Genomic DNA, 25,007 nt, shown 5'->3' on the forward strand with positions numbered 1-25,007 from the left:
CTGGAGGGCACTGGGCAGGGAGAGTTAGACATTCCCCTTTCCCAGTCTCCCGTAGCTCTAGATGGAGCCAGGGAGCCTGGAAGTTTCTACCTGCTTTCAGCAAGAGTTCAGATCCAGGACTGCCAGGAGCTACCATGGAAAGAGTAAGATGCCATGCAGCAAAGCTAAGCGGTAAAGGCTTCAGGCAGGGATCACAGGATCCTAGGTTCCATGAGCCAACGTGTAGGCTAGCCCAAGGTAGGGGAGGCGTGGGAGGGACTGCGGTCCCCAGGGCAGACAACAAGAAAGGTCAGTACACCTAGGAGCAAGGGGAACCTTACTTAGCCAGGAGTGGGCAGCAGAGATGGGAGTATGGGCCAAACTGGCCAAAACCTCAAGGCCAAGTGACCCTCCTGTCACCCAGATGCTAAAGGAGAGTAGGTGAGACCCCCTGGGGCCCAGGAGCATCCTGAGGGGGATCTGCACCAGAGAGGGATCTGTACCACAGGCCCCTGGTGCTGGCCCAGGAGACCTTGGCCCACATGGACTGTTAGCTTGACTCACAAGCTTCCATCAGCCCCCATCAGGCTAAATGAGGCTCAGAAGAAGGTTTGACTCTGGCAGCTTTTCTGACTTCCCGGCTGGGAGAGGCAGGCACTGGGTAGAGCACACAGAGTGCTGCAACAACACAGAGCCTGGAGAGAAACACCCCTGTGTCAAGGTCACACCTCTGTTCTGCATGGTTTCTCTCACTTTTACTGACACAGAATCTGTAAGTCCTAAGAAGGAGAAGGGCCAATGGAAACAGGATAAGTGCTGCAATGGATGGGTTTTGTTATAGATTTTTGAGTAATTTCTGCCTCTGGCAATTCATTTCCCAAGGGGCTTAAAAACCCTCTACCACCAAAGGATCTTGCTCCAGCATCAACACCAACACCTCTGGCCGCACACACTCACATTCAGGTCGCTGGTTTGCAGTGATTCAAGCTGCAGAGTTTTTATTAAAGTAATTTTACAGAATCTCTCCATTGTAGCTGTGAGGGTCAGGTGCTTTATCAGAAGAAAAGATAGGGAGTTCCCACTGTGGCTCAGTGGGTTAAGAACCTGACATTGTATTGGTGAGGATACGGGTTTGATACCTGGCCTCACTCAGGTTAAAGATCTGGCATTACCACATGCTTGGGTGGAGGTCATAGATGGGGCTTGGATCCAGTGCTGTTGTGGCTATGGTGCAGGCCAGCAGCTGCAGCTCAGATTTGACCTCTAACTCAGGAATTTCTATATGCTACAGGATGAGGAGGAGGGGGAGGGGGAGGAAAGATGGGAATGAAGAATTTTCAGAATGACTTTTCTGCAACTTAAAAAAACAAAAATAGGATTTCCCGTCGTGGCGCAGCAGAAATGAATCCTACCGGGAACCATGAGGTTGTGGGTTTGATCCCTAGCTTTGCTCAGTGGGTTAAGGATCTGGTGTTGCCCTGAGCAGTGGTGTAGGTCGAAGACACAGCTCAGATCCTGCCTTGCTGTGGCGTAGGCTGGCAGCTGTAGCTTCAATTAGACCCCTAGCGTGGGAACCTCCATATGCCGCGGGTGCGGACCTAAAAAGAAAAACACCAAAAATAGACTTCAAGGCTGAAAATGAAATGCCTGTTAACAATTTCCTTCCATTTTTTTCTGTCCCAGCTAGGTTTTTTTTCACCATCTGTAGTTTGATGGTACATGTAGTTTATAGCCTTTATGTATTTAGAATTTATCAATAAACAATATCTAATTCAACAGACTATGAAAAACTTAACATTTTCAGGTTGCAAGTCCCTGCAGTCCATATATACTATCGTTAATCTATAGTGATGTGTGTACATGCATATGCTTGTGTGTTTATGGTAGAAACTACTCATCTCAACCCATTTAAAGGCTGTATACTTTACTCCTGGATCATTCACTAAGTGTCTCAATAGTCATTTCAGATTTTCTTCCTTTAATTCTGCAAGCAGCCTAAGTCTAACAAGGAAGATTTTTTTTCTTTTTATGGCTACACCCTTTGCATTTGGAAGTTCCTGGGCCAGGGATCAAACCTGCACTTCTGTAGCCACTGCAGTCAGATTTTTAACCAACTGTGCCACAGCAGCAGAACTCCTAACAAGGAAGATTTTTTAGGCATAGGAAATAATCCTCAATTTGGGAAAGAAACACTGGGTTTTTTTTTTTCCTTTAACTATTCATTTTTATTTTTAAATAAATTGAAAATCTTCCCTGCCTCCATCTAAAACCTCTTTTGTCCATGATAAAATATAGTGGAAAAAATGCTTACACATGAAACAGTGCTGGCACCCAATGGCTAAACAAAGTAGTGATGTAGGATATAAACTTTAAGTTAGCATTTGAAAACCAAAATGCATTTTCAAGGGAAGGAGAATCAATACCAGTCACTCAAGCTCAACAGACTCAGGGGAGAGGATTTCATCAGGTACTTTCTTTGCACTTTGGAAGATACAAAGTCAACTAACTCCTTGAGAAAACGCTGTGGTAGATTTTATTCAGTACAGCTCATTACACAGGGCAAAATAAAGAATCTCAGCACAAAGGAAATGATAAACTTCCTGGGGACCATCCTCTGGATGAGCTCCCTTTTGTCAATGTCTTTCCCAGAAAAGGTGGCGGTGATAACTCAAGTGTAAACTAGCCAACACAGGGGGGCAGTATTACAACCCTTAGTCAGAATATAATTCCTTTTAAGTATTTAATACTACATTAGCACTGTATTTCTTTTTTCTGACATCATATTGCTAGCGCAAAAGCCCCTAGAAATTTTCTTTCCAGATTATTATTAAGCCCAATGTTTCTCATTCTGCATTTTTGCAGTTGGCATAAACCATGTTTACATTTATTGCATTTTCTAGTGTTGGTTTAGATGCGTGCTCCAGCAGGCTCTGTTTCCTTTGACGATTTTTATTTTATTTTTTCCTTTTTTTTTAGGGCTGCACCTGAGGCACAGAGAGGCTGAACTGGAGCTGTAGCTGCTGGCCTACACCACAGCCATGACAGATCTGAGCCACATCTGTGACCTATGCTGCAGCCTGCAACAATAACAGATCCTTAACCCACTGAGCAAGGCCAGGGATCAAACCCACATTTTCATGGATATTAGTCGGGTCCTTAACCCCCTGAGCCACAATGGGAACTCCCCCTTTGATGATTTTGACAACAGGTATGTATAACCATTCCTCCTAGTTTTCTATGTTGAAGACAAGATTAGTATGACGTATACCTCTGTACCCACTGTGTACATGGACAAATATGAGAAGGTCAAATTTGGTGCTTTAAGGCTACATGCAATCCTTGAGAGGTTCTGTCACTCTGTTCATCACTGAACCGCACTATCATTCACATCCTTTTCTTTATCTTGTCCACAAGGATCTGAAAACTTGACTCAAACATCCTGCTAATTCAAGATGTGCTGGATATCACACAGTCACTTTTCAGACACCGGCATTACTCATTCGCTCTGACTCCCTTCTGCAGGCCACTTGGCACGTGGTGAGGGCTATGTTCTCAGTCTGCATGGTGAGCTGTCCTGGGGTCCTAACCGTGTACGATGTTAGGCTTCCAGAACTAAGCTTTCTCTCTTCCTTTTGGAAAATACGAGGCACTGTGTTCCCACCTCCAATTGCTGAAAATCTCTCTTCTTGCCCACAGTTCCTCTGTATTAGTGACAGCACTTCCTCTCAGACTCACCTGGAAAGTTCTTCACTGTCTAGTGCTATACAGACTTTGAACTCTTCAACAGAGTCAATGTGATTAAAAGCTTTCTTATCTATGCTCATTATATTCAAATGTAATTCCCTCCGAACATGTTGGCTACAAAACTTTGAATACAGAGATCACTACTGCCAATAGTTAAGAAACAAAATTCTCTCATGTGTTAAAACATATAATATGCCCTAGTAATCTGTCTATGTTTTGCTTTTTATTTTATGCCAAACAGATTTTTAAGATAATTTGGGGGGGCTGTCTTTGGCAGACACTACTTGGGACGCTGCCCGAATGCCTCCTGCTTCTCTGAAAGCTGCCGTCTCAGCCCCACCCAGTCCCCTTCTCTAAGGATCTTCTTAACAGCAGGACTGGTCCAGCAGGATGGACGAGCAGGGACACTGGCCCAAGGGGACCTGTCACAGCTCCTCTCCTTGGACTTCAGGCTTCTGAAACTCTAGTTGGCTTCTGTTAGGTTCTTCAATGATCATGTGAGACAAGGGCAGGGCAGCTATTTTCATGGAGAAGCAGAGAAAGACAGAAGCAGAAAGGAGAATCCTGAGCCCTTGGAGAGAAAGAGCCCAGGACCCCTGTTCTCAGCTTTTCACTTCCTGATTCAATCAGGCAGGTCCTGGCCTTGGGCTCTGGGAGATACTCCTCCATCCTCTCATCCCTCTCCATCCTCTCAAACATAGCTCATCCCCACACTCCTCCGCCAACACTCTTGACTTTTTTAAAAAAAATCTTAAACTAGTTGAGTAGATTTGTCTCAGGCAAATAATCCATGTCTAAAATGCTATTCTTCACATTTTTATAAATTTCAGTTCACTATGTACACGTCCTCATAGAATTAAACTTAGAGCCATTCTCCATCCATCCATCATCCATCTCTTAAACTCTGAGATGACTAGAGCTCTCCCTCTGTGGTTACTGCTGAAGTTACAGAAAGAGGAGCTAGAGACGTTTTCACCAGATGGCATTATTTGGTAGGTCCTAAAAATAACTTTTGTGAGTGCACCAAAAAATTGATTAAGCGTAACAAAATTACGTATGCTAACCAAATAGGAGGCCGATATAAAATATTAATTTGAAGTCAGAAAACCCCATAAATTTCCATGTTGCTTAGTCATCACTAGAAAATCTGCCTGCAGATTCTGGCTACCATTGGAAGTTGCTTGGCAAACATGAAATCTGATCATCTTACTGGCTTTGAAAGCCCCATGCATCCACTTTCACAGTAGGGGTTTGCTGAACACACTAAGTTCAGACTTGGACTCCCTCTCCTAAGAATAGAGGGGGCTACAATGACCACATCTTTTCTTTGACTCCCCCCGCCCCCCCGCCCATGTAGATCATTCCCTTCTTGCTAATATAGGCTTTCTTTTGACTGGGAAGACAAAATTGAAGCACGATAAATTATTTTGTATTTAATCATTTTCTCAAAACCACCTCTATGCCCTGAAAATGTTGTATCCCTTTCTTTGATTATTATAAACTCCAGGATGGTCTAGTTACTTTTCCTCAATGTTCTCATCCATCCTTCTCATAAATCAGTTTTCCTTTGAAGGTCAAGATTAAGACTGTATAAGAGAATTCATTCTTGCTTCACCACCTACAAGATGAAAATGTCAGCAAAGCTAATCACCACAAGTTCTGCTCACAGCCAGAAGAGCATTTTCATGTATTATGTTAATATTCAATACATATTGGTTGACTTCATTTCAAAAACTTTCCCAGGAATACTCCTTTTCTCAGTGTGGTACTATATCACAAAATACCACACATTTTCTTCATCAATGAATACTAATGAAAAGGAGAGTAATAAATCTTTAACCTGTGCTCCACTGGGGTTGAAAGTCAAAATCAACAGACAAAGAATTAATGGCTGGTTCTGCAAATGTTTTTCAAGAACACCACCCTTCAGATAAAACTTGGTAACTGAGGAAGTACAGCTGTCTGCCATGCTTGCTTTGGTGTGCCCTGTATGGTGCATAATCAGAAGAAAAAAAAAAAATAGAATGGTATGAAGGTGGTGACCATGGGTGGTTTTAGCTCATGCTGCCTGTAAACCCTGTCAGTTCACACTCCCAAGCAGCTCAATTTAAAGTAAAAAACATGTTTGTCCTGTGTGCAAGCTGTTAGGACAGGTGCCCCCAGTTCTGACCAGGTGGCTGCATCTCAACGTCATTTTTTGGGGTAGAGAGTTGAGGGGCCCCCAGTTCTGACCAGGTGGCTGCATCTCAACGTCATTTTTTGAGGTAGAAAGTTGAGGGGCTCAGGGTTTATTTCACATCTAAGAGACCACTATGTTGGAGGAAAGGGGGAGTTCTTAGCAGAGCATGACTTGGTCCTTTGGACCAGCAATTCTCTAGTTCGTCATGGCTGATTCTCAAGGCAAGAAGCTACGAAAAGAGCTGGTAAAAACCACCACTTTAAAACAGCAACATGGGCATTCCCATCATGGCGCAGTGGTTAATGAATCCGACTAGGAACTGTGAGGTTGCGGGTTCAATCCCTGCCCTTGCTCAGTGGGTTAAGGATCCAGCGGTGCCATGAGCTGTGGTGTAGGTCACAGATGTGGCTCGGATCCTGCGTTGCTGTGGCTCTGGCGTGGGCTGGCAGCTGCAGCTCCGATTGGACCCCTAGCCTGGGAACCTCCATATGTCACGGGAGAGGTCCAAGAAATGGCAAAGACAAAAAAATAAAAAAATAAATAAAAAATAAAATAAAACAGCAACAACAACAACACTGTCTTACGTATCTCACATAACAAACAGTAGCATCATTATCTGCCCAGACCAGTGGTGGCCTCCTGTGACCCAGGGCTCTCGGAAAAGCCACATCTGTACAATTTCCACTTCCAAGGCAGGCAGTTCCCTGGAATTGCTCCAGGGGTCCTCCAGTAGTGGGGACAGCTGTCCATTCCTCACCTGCACCAGCTTACCCGTCAGCGACCCTTGGACAGTCACAGCTGGGTCGGAACGCACGGCTGCTGGCAGCAGAATCTTCCTGAGGCTACAGCATCACTGGGCCACGCAGCGAGTGGCTGTGCAGCGAGCAGCACTGGGTGGTGCACACAAACCCTGGGAGGACGGCTCCCAACACCTCCACCTCTGCCGTACCAGGGGGGCGCCCACCCAAGTATCCTGACAAGCCAGGTAGTGGGTGGGCATGTGCTCCACTCAGACGTGCTTTAAGGGACAGTGACCACTTTCCAGTGGCAGGTGCCAGCCTGGCTCCACAGTGAGACTCTGCCCTGTGCTGAGGACCAGGATGGCATAGGGACACCAGCCTGAGGGTCTTGGGAATGCTGGCTGGTGGGTAGCACCTGCAGGGAGAAATCCAGAAAGATTCCTTCCCAATGCAGTCAAAAATCCCAAGGACTCCCCAAGATATAGCTGGGAAGAACACAAGGGGCCCGATTCTAGCACAGGAAGAGGGTTTGGGCCAGACAGGTGGTGTTTTTACTGTTGGCGACAGCGATGTCATTCAGCCCCAGGTGGCTGGGGAGATGCAGTTCCAATAGACTATACCACGTCTAGAGTGTGTTCACCCGGGATCGCATACCTCTGTGTCCCCACAGCCCGGTGGGGGCGGTGGGGGGGGAAGGTGGGCAGGTCTTGAGGCCATTCCTTCCAGATGGAAGGAAACAGGCCCTACCCGGTTACATGATGTGTTCAAAGTCCCAGCTAGTGACAAGGCAAGGTTTAGGAATAAATCTTTTGACTGTAAGATTCTTTCTCCCAAAACACAGACTTACAAAGAATTACAAATATATGCCTAAAAACAAATTCCTTATTCTCACACAACACTCTAGGGGACACTCAGTCACTAACAGGGGGCTGATTCCTGTCCGACTCCAGGGCTCAGCATGGGAATGCTCGGCTCAGTGGCTGGGTGGTTGTCAAATAGTCTTTTTCCTGGAAGGGAAAGCATATCTGGACAGATGTGTTCATTGATGATCTGAAATGCCAAACCACACAGGGAAAAAAAATCTGGCAGGGAACCCTAGTCCTGGACGTATGTTCTTGTACGTTTCTCCAAACTCCCCAGGAAAGGAGAAAGAATCTTTCACAGCAGAGGCCAGAAGCTTCCAGCTCTACTGGACTCTCATCTCACATATAAGCTCACGTGCCCTATTCTGATTTTATAGAAGCACCAGCCTAAATGCCAACATACCTGGGCTGAGACAACCAGCACTAGCAGGAGGAGGATCTAGGTGCCATGGAGTGGACATAAAGACACAAGGGACATGAACAAACACAGGTTTGCACCTGGAACTTATTCCACAAAGGAGCAGCTTACGAAGAAACACAGAATACAGCATTACCAGACTTTAAAGCAGGAGGGTGAAAGATGGATAAAATAAATGAGGAAGAAAGGGAGGAAGCAAAAATGAGGTTCTGAAAGTACCTGCCAGGGGGCCAAGGGCTCCTTCATGCACATCCTGGGCACTATTTGTAGAGAACACACTTGGAGCGGCACTGTCCAAGCTGGGCCGCACCGCAGCCTTGCACCCATTTCATCCCACACTTATAATGGGTGGGGCCACACTGGGCTTGAATTTTCTATCAGGGAAACACGGTCAGGACTGTGCTGAACGAAATGGTTGTTCGGAAAAAGTACACTATTCTTGGCATGAAGACCAGATGGGGCTTTCTTCCGGGGCGGGGCTCCTGGAAGACGCAGTGAGAAGACCCACTGGGCTGTTTTCATGGAGGCTGCCCGTGGGGACCAGTGGCTTGATACCAAAACACAAGTTAGCCTCACTTGTCAGCTGTGTGGAGACCAAGCTGGGAATTTAAGTTCAACACTGATTTGAAGATCACACTTTGCAAACATTCCTTAAAATGTTTACTGAGTCATCTCCTGTTCCAGTCTCATCACTCACTGAGTGATTATGTGCCTTCCCCACGTGCTCTAATTTCGACAAGGAAGTCACCTGACCCCAAGGAGAACTCGAATTTCCATAGGCCGACTCTGATCCTGGTCATGACTCAGGAAAAGGTGTATGCAGCATGGTAACTTTCAGCTGGAGTTATTTAGCAAATAACTTCCCAACAGAGAACCATTTGGTATTGAAGGAGTTATCACCACAGGCTGGCTAACACTTACTTATGGTAGGTCTTAAACACTGGCTGATAGTAATGTTCCTACAGCAAAATGAGGATATATACTAGATCACGTTTGGAAGACTCAACTGTAAAACTCTGAAGATAGCTCTGGAAAAGAGTATAGAATGTACAACAGGAGTTCCCGTCGTGGCTTGGTGGTTAACGAACCCAACTAGGATCCATGAGGACATGGGTTCCATCCCGGGCCTCACTTAGTGGGTTAAGGATCTGGCATTGCTGTGAGCCGTGGTGTAGGCTGAAGACGAGGCTTGGGTCCCAAGTTGCTGTGGCTGTAGCATAGGCTGGCAGCTACAGCTCTGATTTGACCCCTAGCCTGGGAACCTCCTTTTTAGGGTTCAGCCCTAAAAAAACAAAAGACAAAAAAAAATGTACAACAGTTAGCCTTTATTAATTCGCAGAACAAGCAATTTCTGGAGTATCAGTATCAATTTATCTTCATAAAGGTAGTAGGAAGCCAGGTTGCTGGTTTAGCATGTAATATAATTGGCACATGTGTCATTAATAAATATTGTGGAGGAGGAATTTGGTAATGCTATTTCTAGATATCATTAGTCTCCCTCTTTTCCTGTATTAAGTGAATTCTCTTTACTTCTCTCTTATATCTTCGTTTCATTGTAATTTTCCAGAAAACCAAATTGTCTAGAGATTAATGAATAACCAAAAGTGGGCTGCCATGAGTTATCAAAAGGGTTATGCTCGGAGATGGAACAGAACTGGAAGGTGAGCACCGATAGGGTATGTTCATCCTCATCCTGAAGAAGGCAGATGCTAGGAATTCTCAAACCACAATTTCGGAAAACCTTTTAGTTCATTAAACCCTGGCAATGGAACCCACGACTGAACACCTGTGAGATCACAAGCGAGATGAGTCGTTGATTCGTTACCTTTTCTCCTCTGAGGCCTGGGCTTCTAATAGGTCTATAGTAGGCTGTACACAACAGAGACTACTACAAAAAAAAAAAAAAGAAAGAAAGAAAAAGGAAAAAGAGCAAATGAGTCTGATCTGTGTGGGGAAGCTGACAGAGCAGGGGGGACCAAGGGTGTGAGCGACGGTGACAAGGGTCGAGAAAACACCTCCTTGCATGAGGAAAGGCAGGGCGGGTACAGTGTTGGGGCAGGACACCCGGTGTGGGTCCTGTCCCCAGTGCATGGTACCATGGGGCTGGGGTCTGCATGGACACAGCACCTACTGTTACTGCTCAAGGAGAGCTATCACCTGACAGGGGCCTGGGGCTCCAGGGGGCAGAGGCAGGGCCCCAAACTCCACTAAGTGAGTGTGGACAGCTGCACACCAGCTGCCTACTGGCTACTCAGCTTTCCATTGAGAGAAGCTTGTGGAAGACCAAGGGGAGAACACAGAATCATAGGAGGAACCACTTTTTAAATGGCAAAGACCTTGGCAGATGTCCGGTTGAGAGGTTTCCACATTGGGCCGAGGAGCCTGGTATTCTAAGGAGATGCAAGAACCAGAGCACAGAGTTGCTACAGAAGGAGCCCCGAGAGAAAGGATTCTGTGGATTCTGTGATGGAAACACTGACTCGTCTCCTCACAGATGAGGCGCCTGAGGCTCAGAGTGGGCTGTGGGGAGTGTGACCTGAGAACCCTGCCCACTAGGACACACACCGAATCCGCACCAGAGGTGTGTAACCCACATACTGGACCTTATAAAGGACACTGATGGCAAAAATAATCCTTGCGGGGTTGGCTCTGTCAATGACATCTGTCTCGTATCATAACCAAAGGTCCTAGTCCCTTTGGGTCCGAGTGAATTCCTGTGATTCCACTGTGTATCTGCTGAAAGTTTTACAATCACGAGAATAAAATACTAAGTGCCTTCTTACTGCTTATATACAGAAGACTCTTTTGTTTTAAACGGAAGGAGCTGAAAATAATCAGTTACACCCTCAAGGTGCTATATTATCCTCATTAAAAACTTGGTCCTAAGACTAACTTCAAAATGTAATTATAAACACTGCAGATAATAAAATACCATTTTTGTCTGATAATTTGCCTAAGGGGAAAGTGTGGCATTGATTAGCTTTGTGGATGTCCCCCACCAATGAATGAACACTTTAGAAGCTAACTTATGTCACATGAATAATGTCTGACCAAACACTGTCATCATGTTAAAACTACTGACTTCACCTTATGATGCTTTTATATAATCTGTTGATATTTACCCTAGTGTATGATCTCTAGAATTTAGAAAATACAGCTTTCGTGCACTGTGCTATGAATTCCTGAAACTGTGATCAATACAAAATATTGATATAATAAAGTACCCAACCTATAAACTGCTGAACTTGACTCATGGGGTCCGAATCTCTGTTTTCTCTCGTGAGTTCCTTTCTGAATCATTTAAACTTTATTATTATTATATTAACATTATTATTGGCCTTGCCCACTGCAGAAGTTCCCAGGACAGAGATTGAACCTGTGCCATGGCAGCGACCTGTGCCACAGCACTGACAATGCCAGATTAACGCACTGAGCCATCAGGGACTCCTCATTTAAATTAAATTATCATGATGAGGGTAATCTACTCCACATTTGGAAGTTGGTTCTACCATAAAAAACATTCTACATTTAAAAAAACATTCCTGTCCCAGGACTATTAAAGCTGGTCATCTTTTTGCTGTTACTTTATCCATTATCCCCATGTAATTAAGTTTAGAGATAGGCTCTCTCTCATACTGTTGGGTCACCCACCCTTTTGCAGGTGTTCTACCACTTCCGTAATACAAAACCAAGTTCTCGTTTATCAGTTAATTAATAATAAACGTTCAATTAAATTCTGGATTAAGTAATTATCTAAATCACTGCTAACCATGGAATCTGGCAATGTTACCAAAGAATCAGGTATAAGAGATCTATCTCCCTGAACTCTGTAAAATGACACTGTACTTGGCAGTGAGCAAACTAGAAGACTGAAGACAGCATTTTTTGTGAAGAGTCTCATTTTTCTTTTTATTAGTCATCTAGCTTATTCTAAAATCTGTAACAGTGGTTTCCAAAGGGTAACAGTCCTCTGGGGACCCAAGACACTTTTAGGAGTTTGGTTATTAGATCAAAGTTATTTTCATGATAGTATTAAGACCTTATTTCCTTTTCCCTAGTTTGATCTTAATCTGATGGTACAAAAGCAAAGGTGGATAAAACCGCTGACGCCTCAGCATGAATCAAGGTAACAGCACCAAAAGGTCCTTGGGGTCACGGTATTCCTCACGCTCCCACACCCAAAGGAAAGCCAGTGCCATTTACACTGTGTGTGCTGGATGGAGAGGGCGTTCTTCCTGGGTGAAGATTTATTGCTTCTACTTTTTTTTTTTTTTTGTCTTTTTTTTTTTTTAAGGGCTGCACCCATTGCATATGGAGGTTCCCAGGCTAGGGGTCTAATCGGAGCTGTGGCCACCAGCCTACACCGCAGCCACAGCAACGCGGGATCCGAGCTACTTCTACGACCTACACCACAGCTCATGGCAACACCAGATCCTTAACCCACTCGGTGAGGCCAGGGATTGAACCCCCAACCTCATGGTTCTTAGTCGGATTCGTTAACCACTAAGGCACCACAGGAACTCGTATTGCTTTTATTAAATCTCACCCATGAGTACACGCCTTTGATGTCCTGTGAGACAGAGCGTGTATAAAGGACTCTGCTCCACCTGGGGGGTTGGCCGTCACCAGGAAGAGCTGTGTACCAAGCTCCAGGTGACCTGCCACCTCCCTCGGAGAAGGCAGGTAAACTGCACTCATCCAGACCTGGTTATATGGCATTTTCTCAAACACAAATGAAGGCAGCCCATCACTTCAAGGAAAACAACTGACATCATCTGCATAATTCAGAGATTCAAGCAAAACTAGACTCTCTGAATTATGACAGCCTCCCAGGAGTAAAGACTTCTGAGGTTGATGATGATATTAATGAACGGGGCTTGCTGGTTGTTGCAGAGCGAGACTGTCATTTCTCCGGAAACTGGTAATTTCCAGATGACCACCACAGATGCTAACAACATCACGTAAGGGTAGGAGACCCGTCTAAGGGAGACTGACAGCCAACGGGGTAGTGAGAAGTCTTCTGACGGATTTCAGATTCTATGCGGCAACGCCTTTAAGAAACCATCGCTTGTTTTGTTTTGGTGCAGTGTCAAGGAAGAATATCCACAATTATCTGAAAAGGTATTAAGAAACACTCCCCAATTTCAATTTCATGTCTGTGCAAGGCCATATTTTCTCCATACACATCATCCTAGACAACACAGGGGCAGACTATTTCTGTAAGCCAGACATTAAAGGGACTGTAAAAACCCAGGGCAATTCCACTCTTATGAGACGTTTTGGGGGTGGGGACGCAGAATCTAGTTAATTTTCATAAAATATGTTAACATGTAGTAGGTTTTCATTATTATTCTTAACCGAATAATTTAAAACTTCTGTTTTGAATTCAATATGGGAAGTTGTGACACAGCCCATATTAACAAAAGCTTAATAATTTGGGGACCTCAATAATTTTTAAGCATGTAAAGGGGGACTGAGACCAGAAAGCTGAAGAACTGCTGGTCTACAGGCTGTGAACAGGCCAACGGGTTAAACAGGTATATTGCTATATGTTTTCCCTTCATATGATTCATTCTGATACCTGCTGATACAGCTAAAATACCAATGTCTACGATGATCCTGATCAGTACAGTGTAAAATTATCTTCACAGGTCAATAATATAAGCATTATCAATATTTTTCTTGCTACTTAAAATAATTTCCCTCACAAGTATTAGTAATTCTCTTGGTTCAAAGGAAAGGGAATGGAAATACGGGAAATTCAGGAGAGCAGGATGAAGAGCTTAGGATAAAGCTCAGATAAATATGAACCAAATTCTGAAAGTGTCATCATCAGCCTCCACTGCCTTTTGTGTGGCTTTTTTTTTTTTTGCCTTTTCGATCCACACATGCAGCATAAGGAAATTCCCGGGCTAGGAGTCTAATTGGAGCTACAGCTGCCAGTCTACACCAAAGCCACAGCCATGCCAGACCTGATCTGCGTCTGCAACCTACACCACAGCTCAAGGCAACGCTGGATAACAAGAGTCATTCTTTGGTGATAGACAAAGTGCATTTTTTTTAACATGTTCAGCTCGAAGTAAGCAAAGGTGGTCAGAAGTGCCTTCAGGAAGTTGCTTGAGTTATTCCTCTCACTCCTTCTACATCCTTGTTTGAGGAAAAAAACAGTGCTGCTGCTGACCCTGCTCTCCAGCTCTCTCCAAGAATCCACCGTCAGGGTTGAAGGCACTGTCACAGTACTGCCTCAGCGGAGGGTCAGGCCCCCAAGATGGCTGTTCTCTTGCCCTCTGGACATTGCCTGTCAGACCAGCCCCTGCCTCACTCACAGCCTTCCCACCTGACCCGCCATCCCTGAATCACGGAGCCTAATTAGTAAATGCCATCACCTGGCCCCAGTTGGTGATGGTTCTCATCTTTAGATTAGAACATTTCCACCTTGATAGTCTATCAAAGGGCCAGAGAGGGCCGTGCTTCCTCTGCTGGTTTCCCTGGTAACTGCTGATGTTAATTCCCCACATACCCTTCCTCTTTCTGTGTGGTGAGGACGGCTGCCCTGTCCTGCCCGCTGACTGCTGCCCAAGGTGGGTGTCGCTCAAGGACTCTGCTTCAGGGTCCCCCATCCAGTAAACCACTGCTGACTCCGGACTCATTCTGGCCTTGAGGACAAGTACAGGCCTTGCAAATGTGGGTGGGGTGCAGCCCAACATCCAGACGAGGAGTGGAATGGCCTGAAGCCCAGATGTGGGACCAGCACCTGTCCTGTCCCAGCCTTTCCAGAGGGAAGATCCAACTACAAGTGCATCTGTGGAGGTGCTGAGCTTTCACTGCCCTCAGGGGAGGAGCAGACCTGGCTCTAAGAGGTTTCTCCTGAGAAGGTGCAAGCTCCCTGGAGTGGCTGCTGTGCTTCCAGAACAAACGGACAGGTAGGGGGCTTCTCTTCCTTCAACACCAGCTTTTGGGTGGCTTAACATAAGCAGGTTCAAGCAGATGGTTTCTCTGAAATGTAGACAGTGTCTCGCTGCCTGAGTCGCACCACACTCTGGTCCAACTTCTGACTGACTTTGATGCTGCAGTGCAGGCACTTCTGCTCCAGTGCAAAGGGTGGCAGGGAGGAGACTTAAAGGAAAGGGCTTGGAAACCCAGGGAGCTTGGAGACCAGGGCCCTAAGGAACCAAAATCAGTCAGGAAAAATCACTGCTGATGGGCACCTCCATCAAGCCCACCCCTGTGTCCACGCAGCCTTGAGACTAGAGCTCGTGTGCTCCTTGGGTGGACCCTGGAGACACATTCTTCTACTGCAGGGCAGTGCTGCCAGGGCTGGAAGGTAGTCCAGAGCAGCCTTCCGCGGCCTTCATGTTCCACTTGGCTTCTCTGATGTCCCTTGAGGCCACGCATATATCCTGAAGCCACCACCTGTTCCTGGAGCTAGAGAGAAAGACTTCTTTCTCCAGGTCTTCATAAATACGCTGACCCAGTGGTTACTTTCAAACGTGACCATGCAGGAGGAGGCAGAGGGACCCCAGGACCGCTTCCACATTCACCAAACACCTGAGGGAGGGTCTGCACATGGAGGCAGCAAGGGAACAGGCTGATTTGACCGTCTGATAGCTGCAGCCTGGGGGTCATGCCAGCCCCTGAGGAAAGGGCCAGTGTCTGACATTCACTGGGCCTTCTAGGTAAGAGGGGCTCTACTGAGGGCAGAGGACAAGAACCAAATGCTCTGAAATGACCACCAGCTCCAAAACTCAGATGCTCCCATAGGAGAAGTACCGTACCCCTTCATCTCCTTGTCAGTGCTCCAGGTGGGGGAACTCACCCTGGACAGAAAGAAGAGTCCAAGTTGCCCCGACACCATCATCAAGGTGTCTGTCACTTGGGGGTACCAAGTGGTGCCTCCGTGGATATTTTTCTAGCTAGCCTCCAGGGAGCTTACTCTAAATCCCTGGTCGAGGGTGGAGGGCTGTGAAGAAACAACAAGCAACCCAAGTTTGTATTTTATCAGGCAAACCTTGTATTTTGTTAACAATGGTGGTGGAGGTGTAGGAGAAATGAAGCTTCGTCTTTTTTTTTTTTTTTAATGGCCGCACTTGACATGTGGAAGTTTCCAGCCAGGGACTGAATCTGAGTCACCACTGTAGCAACACTGGATCCCTTAACCCACTGACCAGGCTGGGGGTCAAACCCACATTCCTCATAGAGACAATGTCAGGTCCTTAACTTGCTGAGCCACAAAGGGAACTGCTTCAGCTGGATTCTTAACTCACTGCGCCACAGTGGGAACTCCAGGCTAAGTCCCTTTTTAGTAAGAGCATGGGAGGGACCTCACTGACCAATCAGGTCCAGGCACTAAGGCAAGGGAACCCTCCCAGCATTCTGATGAGGAGACGGGGTTCAAAGTTGCTGCTGCCCTGCTAACAGTGGCCTAGAGAACAGATTACCTCTATTTCCAGTTTCTGGAGGCACCCCTCTAAACTGCTGTGCAAGCTGTGGTGACCCAAGTTACCCCAATTTCTGCAATAATTCCAATTTGGCTAAATACATTTCCTGCAGTCAGCTAGAACCTTAAACAAAAATCAGCTATGCTCCCATCGCTGAGAAAATTCCAAAGTGCAACATATGTGTGTGTGTGTTCAGTCATGAAAGAAGAAACTAGGCATCAGAACACAAATTTTTTTTTTTTTTTTTGGCTGTGCCCATGGCAAGCAGAAGTTCCCTGGCCAGGGATCAAACCCATGCCACAGCAGTAACCAGAACCACAATAGTGACAATGCTGGATCCTTAACCCACTAGGCCATCAAGGAACTCCAGAACAGAATCTATTTTTAATCTGGAAAACCTCTGAACTCACAAAAAAATTCTTCGAAGTTTAAAAATGTTCAGGCCAGTTAGAAGGTAAAACTTTGGACATAAAAGCAGCAGCACATCCGTTGCAGGTCATCTGAAAGCAACTTTCCATGTGCTTCCTGCAGATTAGCTCTACGGCTGCCAAGCTGCAGACATACTTTGGGATCTAAGGGAGGAAAGGACCCCTGTGTGTTAGTGAATGATCGGGACTTGTGTCCTTTGGATGGGGTCATACAGAAACAGCACACACACTGCTCATGGAAACTCAAAATGCTAAAGTGCACATGTGTATGTGTGATTCACATACACATGTATGTAATATGAGTTTCAGATTATCCTAATCGTTTGTTTCAACCTCTCATGAGCAGTTCCCTACTTTTCGGAAGTGCACATGATGTACAGAAACTGAAATTAGAAGAGAACTCTAGGAATTCCTGTTGTGGCACAGTGGAAATGAACTCATATCCATGAGGATGCAAATTCGATCCCTGGTCTCGCTCAGTGGGTCAAGGGTCTGGTGTTGCCATAAGCTGTGGTGTAGGTCACAGACGTGGGCTCAGATCCTGCGTTGCTCTGGCTGTGGTACAGGCCAGCAGCTGTAGCTCCAATTCGACCCCTAGTCTGGGAACTTCTATATGCCGTGAGCGCAGCCCTAAAAAGCAAAAAAAAAAAAAAAAAAAAAAAAAACAACTCTAGAGCATATTTTGAAAACAGCAACTATTTGATAAATTATAGCACTATATTCTAAACAAAGGTATCAAAGAGAGCCTTTAACAGGGACAAAGAATGAAAAAAAAGCTCACAACCATACTGACCTTAAATAACATTAGAGTATAAATATCAGTATTTTAGCATCAGGTAAGAAGAGAATTACCAAGTGTAGAAGGCAGGAATGTCAATGTAAAATATCTTTAAAAAAAACACCTCAGTTTCTCACAGACAAGCTTAACACAGTTATTAACAATTAATCATATTAACATTTGCATAGCTCTTAGAGTTTTCCAAGCACTTTAACATCTATTATTTCACTCTGTCAATGCAACTAAGATGGCTTTTCTACAATAGATATGCAACAGGCGTGTAGGCAGAAGGAAAGGTTAAACGGCAGAAGCAGATGAATTTATTCAACAAGTCAAAATATTTAATTCATTTGTTTGAGACAAAATAGCTTGGATTATATACCCCTGATTGTCTGCCTTCTTGGGCAGAAAAAGGGCAAGAATAATTTCCAACGTATTTGCATCTGCAGTTAGTTCACAGTAAAGGAAAGAAAACTGCACACTTTATTAGAAGAAAATCTAACATATGCACAAGTAGCATATCCCACACACAGGCTTAGCACCCGCCTGGGGCACTGGCGGGGAGGCGGGGGCAGACTTGTCCAGGAGACCTTGTTCTGTTCCCAGGCAGGGGTGTCTTCCTGGTGGTGTTGCTTCAAGGCCGCAGACGGATCAGATTCCTCCTCCTGCTCCATCAGCTGCCAGCCCTAGGGTTCTAACTCTGACTCCTGTGGAGACTCCTCTGGCTGTTCTGTGGCTGCCACTCAATTCCTGCACCCTGCTCTGCACCCTGCACCAGGTCAGGCCCTGCCCTGCAGCCACCTGGGCATCCCCACCAGCCAGACACCCCTATAGTTCTCTTTATATGCCTTTGGTGGGGCTCCCCTGACCACTGCCTTCAGCACAGCCTTGGTGAAGGGTACTGGGGGCCTGAGGCACCACCCACCCTGTCCTACCAGCTGTGGGTCCACACGCTTCCCAATCCACGTGAACCACAGCACCTGCTTTCCTCCTGGTCCACACCTACCTCCTACACCTGTAACCTCTTTGTGGGAGCCTCCTCATCCTCAGGCCCGCCCCCACGTTCCCTCCATGAACCCTATTCTTTATTTTTTAATGGCCACACCCACAGCATATGGAAGTTCCTGGCCAGGGACAGAATCCCAGCAGCAGCTACTGACTCCCCTGTAACTCAATGCAGTCTCCCTCTCCTCTGACCCGCGCTGTTTTGCCCAGGCCTTTCCTCTGCTCTCACATCACAGTGATCCTGCGCTTCTCCCGGGTATATGGCAGCTCCTTGAAAGCAGGGACTACATTTCTCACTGCTTCAGCCCTGATCCAACAGCACAGTGCCTCGCTGACTAGAGCTACTCCGTATGTGTTGAACTGTGAAGAAAATCATGTGTGCTTTTTATAGAAAATCAGTGTGAAAGCAGGTGAGGTCATTCTTGGCTCAAGTCTTTAAAAAAGAAGTAGGCCTCCAGTTCACTCAAAATACCGTTACTCACTCTCCTAACAAGCAGTCAACAGCCAGTAAATTACTTAGCCATTCAGGAACTCAAAGCTGCAACACACAGGAGTGTGAGTCACACTGGCATCTGGGCGGTGTGTCCTGCTTCTAAGGAGAAAGCTCTCCTCTGAAAAGATGAGGGAACAGCCACAAGAACGAAGGAGTGTACCACAGTGTCAGATGTCACAGCTGAACAAACACCCCAAAGCTGGGCTTCTGAGTTTGGCAGGTGGCTCATTTATATGTGTGACAGAGATAAGAAAGCAGGCTGATGAGGCCTCCATTCCACAGCTGGAGAAATTCAGCGTCACCACACATCTCTCTAGGAGGCAGAGCACCAGGGAGGGCATAGGGCATGTTTGCAATGTTGCCAGTAGAGCATAAAAGTGCTAATATGCATATTAGATCCTATGCAAAACTTAGTAGTACTTTATTTACTGCTGACCTTATTTTAGAGGAAATTCTTAAGACTTACTACATCCTAATTTATGAATAACTCTACTTAGAAATTATTTATGAGTCTAGAGTGAATTTTAAAGTGTTCAAACAAGAATGAAGTCTATCCCATGTTTAAAGTGTGAGAATCAAATTTTTAAAATAATCTGAATTCAGTTAAAATTTTTTTCTGAGAATTATGTTTGAATATTTTGAGTATTACAAAAAGTTATTATGTTTGAATATTTTGAGTATTAAAAAAGTTTTGTCACTTGCATACAATTTTTAAAAGGGGCAAATGATGTGACCAACAAAGAATTAATTTCCTTTCTTTCTTTCTTTTTTTTTCTTTTTAGGGCCGCACCTGCAGCATATGGAGGTTCCCAGGTTAGGAGTAGAATCAGAGCTGCAGTTGACAGCCTATACCACAGCCATAGCAATGCCAGATATGAGCTGTGTCTGTGACCTACATGGCTATGCCAAAATCCTTAAACTGCTGAGTGAGGCCAGGAATCAAACCCACATCCTCATGGATAACTAGTCAAGTTCATTGCTACTGAGCCACAAATAGAAACTCCATAAAGGCTTAATTTCCAAAATATACAAACAGCTCATACAGCTCAGTAACAAAAAACCAAACAACCCAAACAAACAAAAAAAAAAAAAAAAAAATGAGAAGACCTAAATAGACATTTCTCCAAAGATATACAGATGGCCAAGAGGCACATGAAAAAATGTTCAAAATTGCTAATTATTAGAGGAATGCAAACCGAAACTACAATGAGGTAGAATGGCCATCATTACTAAGTCTACAAATAATAAAGGCTGGAGAGGGTGTGGAGAAAAGGGAGCCCTCCTACATTGTTGGTGGGAATGTAATTGGTGCAGCCACTATGGAAAACAGTATGGAAGTTCCTCAAAAAACTTAAAATAGAACTACCACATGATCCAGCAATCCCACTCCTGGGCATATATCTGGACAAATCTCTAAGTTACATGCACTGCAATGTTCATTGCAGCACTATTCACAATACTCAAGACACAGAAACAACCTACATGTCCACCAACAGATGAATGGATAAAGAAGATGTGGTACATATATACAATGGAATACTACTCAACCAGAAAAAGGAAAAATAATGCCATTCTCAGCAACATGGATGGACTCAGAAATTATCATACTAAGTCAAGCTGGTCAGAAAGAGAAAGGCAAATACCACATAATAGCCTTATATGTGGACCCCCAAAATATGACACAAATGAACTTACTGACAAAACAGAACAGACTTAGAAAGCAAACTTACAGTTACCAAAGGGGGTAAGGGAGGGATAAATTAGGAGCTTGGGATTAACATATACAAACTATCATCCATAAGATAAACAAGGACCTACTGTACAGCACAGGGACCTATTTTATATTCAAAATCCTGTAATAAACTGTAATGGAAAAGAATATGAAAAAATATATATATGTATAAGTCATTTTGCTGTGCAGCAGAAATCAACACAATATTGTAAATAGCTACATAATGTAAAAGTAAATAAGTAAATAAATAAAAAGGGTTTTAGGAGTGTTTTGCTGAGACAGCCTTGGTCCTTTTATCTGACTGGGGACATAGTCCTCTCAGGAATGACACAAGAAACATGCAATAAACCCGTTTTTGTTTGTTTGTTTGTTTTTTGTTTTTTGCTTTTTAAGGCTGTACTTGCAGCATATGGAAGTTCCCAGGCAATGGGTCAAATCAGAGCTGCAGCTGCCAGCCTACACCACAGCCACAGCAACTTTGGATCTCAGCCATGGCTGTGACCTATATCACAACTCAAGGCAGCAAAGGATCTTTAACCCACTGATCGAGGCCAGGGATTGAACCTGTGTCTTCATGGATACTAGTCAGATTTGTAACCCACTGAGCCACAAAAGGGACTTCCAATAACTCCATTTCTAATTGCTGCTAGAGTTCTGCAAGAGAAATGACCAGCCCGTGGAAGGCATGGCAGAGGAAGGAAGGCTTGGCAGAGGGCAGAAGACAGAAAGAATGGAAGCAAGGATGGAGGTGTGATGAGGAAAGAGAGGGAGAAAGGCAGGAAAGAAGGCAACTGTGGGAGAGCAGGACCCAGAGAGACAGGGCCCATGTGCCCGAAATCATCAAAGGAGGTGAAGGTTTTACCATCACAGAAGGTACAAGAGAAGCAAGATGATGCAGATGCGGCCTCACGAAGTGTGGGGCATCCACATTTCCCAAGAGTAACAGGGGACCTCAAAGTTAAATGTAACTGAAATATTCAAGTTTAGACAAATCTCATCTGAAGACAGTGCCACAGCATTTATTAAAAAGCCAATAACATGAAAGTTTATTTTATTTTATTTTTTTGTTTTCTTTTTAAGGTCACCCTTGCAACATATGGAAGTTCCTGGGCTAGGGGGTGAAACTGGAGCTGCAGCCACAGCAAGGCCAGATCCGAACTGCATCTATGATCTATGCCACAGCTTGAGGCAATGCTGGATCCTTAAGCTACTGAGTGAGGCCAGGGATGGAACTCTCATCCTCATGGATACTAGTCAGGTTCCTAACCTGCTGAGCCACAATAGGAACTTCCATATGCTGCAGAGGTGGCCTAACATGTAAGTTTCTAACTATCGGGCCTGTGCTAAGACTGTGATTAGTCTGTTCTGTTAAGTCCTTTACTCCCAAGGCCAATCCTGGGGGGTAGGAACTGTTAGACCCACTTGAAGGGTCAGGTAACGAGGGTTCAAGAGAGCAAGGAGGAGTTCCTGTTGTGGCGCAGTGGTTAATGAATCCGACTAGGAACCATGAGGTTCGGTCCCTGCCCTTGCTCAGTGGGTTAACGATCCGGCGTTGCCGTGAGCTGTGGTGTAGGTTGCAGACGCGGCTCAGATCCCGAGTTGCTGTGGCTCTGGCATAGGCCGGTGGCTACAGCTCTGATTGGACCCCTAGCCTGGGAACCTCCATATGCCGCGGGAGCGGCCCAAGAAATGGCAAAAAAACCAAAAAAGAGAGCAAGGAGCTGGCCTAAAATCTGTGTGTGGTAGTGAAGCCAAGGTCTGAACCTCAGCAGGCTCCTGTGCTTGTTCTCTCACTTACTCACTCACTCACTCATCCTTTCAACAGATGTTTACCACTGGGCACTGCCAACCTCCTAGGTGACAGTTACCGGAAGCTGCTGGTGGAGAAAACAAATAAATTCCTTGCTCTCAGGACCTTACCATCTGGGAAGAAACACAGGTCAATAAACAGCTAACTAAACCAATGCCTCATCATCAATTTGAGGGATACTATGAATGAAATGGCCAGAGAGCAGTAATACAAAAATAGAGCAGGGCATCATGGGGACAAGTCCCACTGAGCCTGGTGGATGGGGGAGCAGGTGCAAAGGCCCCAGGAGAAGGCATGTAGCCAGTGAGAGGTGGGCAGGGCTGCAGCTGGTTGAGAGTTGGGTTTTAACTCGGGTGCGCTGGGAAGGGAATGTGATAGATGGGCCAGGTTTGTGTGGTTTGGACCCCACTCTGCTTCTGTGTGATTGAGGCAGGAAGTGGCAAGACCAGGAAGGAGGCGCTGGTAGGATTCCAGGAGAGAGGATGGGGTGGTGGAGGCGGACTTCAGAAATGATCTGAGACGTATGTGGTGGCTAGAGAAGAGGCCTTGAAACCGAAGGGATGTGGGGGCACGCAGGGGAGGACCACTCTAGTCCTGGGTGCTGCCCTGACATGCGTGCCCTTTGGTTTTCCAGGCATCTATCTTTTTTCTTTTAATTGAAGTATAATTGATTCATAATTGAAGTATAAACGTTTGGTGTACAGCAAAGTGATTCAGTTACATATATTCTTTTTCAGATTCTCTTCCACTATAGGATTTTACAACCTATTGAATACAGTTCCCTGTGCTACATAGTAGATCCTTGTTTATTTCATATCTCAGCATGTTTCTTATACTGAAAAGTAAGCTAGATTTACACTGGCTTTTTTTTTTTTTTTTTTTTTTTTTGGTCTTTTTAGGGCCACGCCCACAGCACATGGAGGTTCCCAGGCTAGGGGTCAAATCAGAGCAGTAGCTGCCGGCCTATGCCACAGCCACAGCAACACTGGATCCAAGCCGCATCTGAGACCTAGACCACAGTTCACCACAATGCCAGATCCTTAACCCACTGAGTGAGGCCAGGGATCAAACCTGCATCCTCGTGGATACTAGTCAGATTTGTTTCTGCTGAACCACGGCAAGAACTCCTACACTGACATTTTAAATGCCATCTTTTATCATGTGCTAAAAACTTAGTTTCTATATTAAGTTTGCCCTGGGATGGTGACATGGTTCAGGAAGGGACACTCTCAAGGTGTGGGGTGGAGCAGAGCAAAGGGCTTTCTGACCTAGCCCTCTGGGGCTGACTCGCTCTGCTGTCTTGCTGGGCAGATTTAAGAAGCCACAGCACTAAGCCTCAGACCTCCCCTTCGTACGTGGGAACCCTCAGTCTGTGAGAGTGACAGAGGATAACCCACAGCAAGTCCTGGCCTATAGCACAAAGACATCAGACTCTCCCCTCTCTTTCCTTCCCCTTTATGGTGGTGAGAATGCCCTTAAGACGTCCTCTGAGTGATGGAGACGAGTGGTCTGAATCTGTCTGAGGGGCTATAGATCATGTGTGGGGCCCTAAAGAGTCCATGCACGGCATGAGCTCTACAATCACCACCTTCAGCCCGTCAAGGAGGGTTGCCTGACAAAATACAGGATACACAGATAAATGTGGATTTCAGATAAATGACAAATAGTCTTAAAGTGTAAGTATATCCCACACGCTACCTGGGATACACATACGAAATATTTTTCACTGTTTATCTGAAGTAACATTTGACTGAGCATCTTCTACTTTTTTTTCCCCCTTTCTATCAAGCAAATCTCTACTTTGGTTAGGTATAAAGTGATTCTCTCCACAGTCCCCTGAGGTGTTCTAACTCTTCTCTGTCCTGGAGGGAATGTCTCTCAGCAACCTGGTTCTCTACTTCTGTCTCTAGTTTCTCTGCATATTTCACACACACCCTCTCCCTCTCACAGCGTTAATATATGAATGTCCAGTCTCCTGAGTAGCACTCTGTTAGGTCTAGGGTTATACTCAGTGGTCAGAAAGGAGGCTGCTGTGAGGTCTGCGTGTGCACGTGGGCCTGCTGTGCTCACCTGTTAACATGAGGACTGTGTTAACCACGTCATCAGGAATGCATCTGAAAGCTTTCTAGTAGCAGTGCATTAATGGAAGCATCCACATTAATGGAAGCTACTTAGATCCTATGAGTAGAATCAGCTACTGAATAAACTGAAAGAAAAACTTTCAGTTCATTCGGTAATCACTGTTATCAAAAGTCAAGGGTTGGAAACCCTTTGTTTTAAATCACACTACATGAAAAGACTAGAACGTGTGGACCACAGTTTCATCTGTTCAAATGTGTCTTCTGCACACACTTAGGAGTTTCTGTTCCCAGTTTCAGTGCTAAGGGTGAAAACGGAGGG

General features: G+C 45.3%; 1 protein-coding gene across 2 annotated transcripts in view; it reads right to left on the bottom strand.

Annotated features, from left to right (window-relative positions):
- Window positions 1–25,007, bottom strand: part of GALNT7 (polypeptide N-acetylgalactosaminyltransferase 7) — a 120,836-nt gene that overhangs the window by 33,543 nt on the left and 62,286 nt on the right. The window lies entirely within an intron of this gene.

The sequence above is a fragment of the Sus scrofa genome, chromosome 14 (genome assembly GCF_000003025.6).
Source record: "Sus scrofa isolate TJ Tabasco breed Duroc chromosome 14, Sscrofa11.1, whole genome shotgun sequence".
In the NCBI taxonomy this organism is placed as follows: Eukaryota; Metazoa; Chordata; class Mammalia; order Artiodactyla; family Suidae; genus Sus; species Sus scrofa.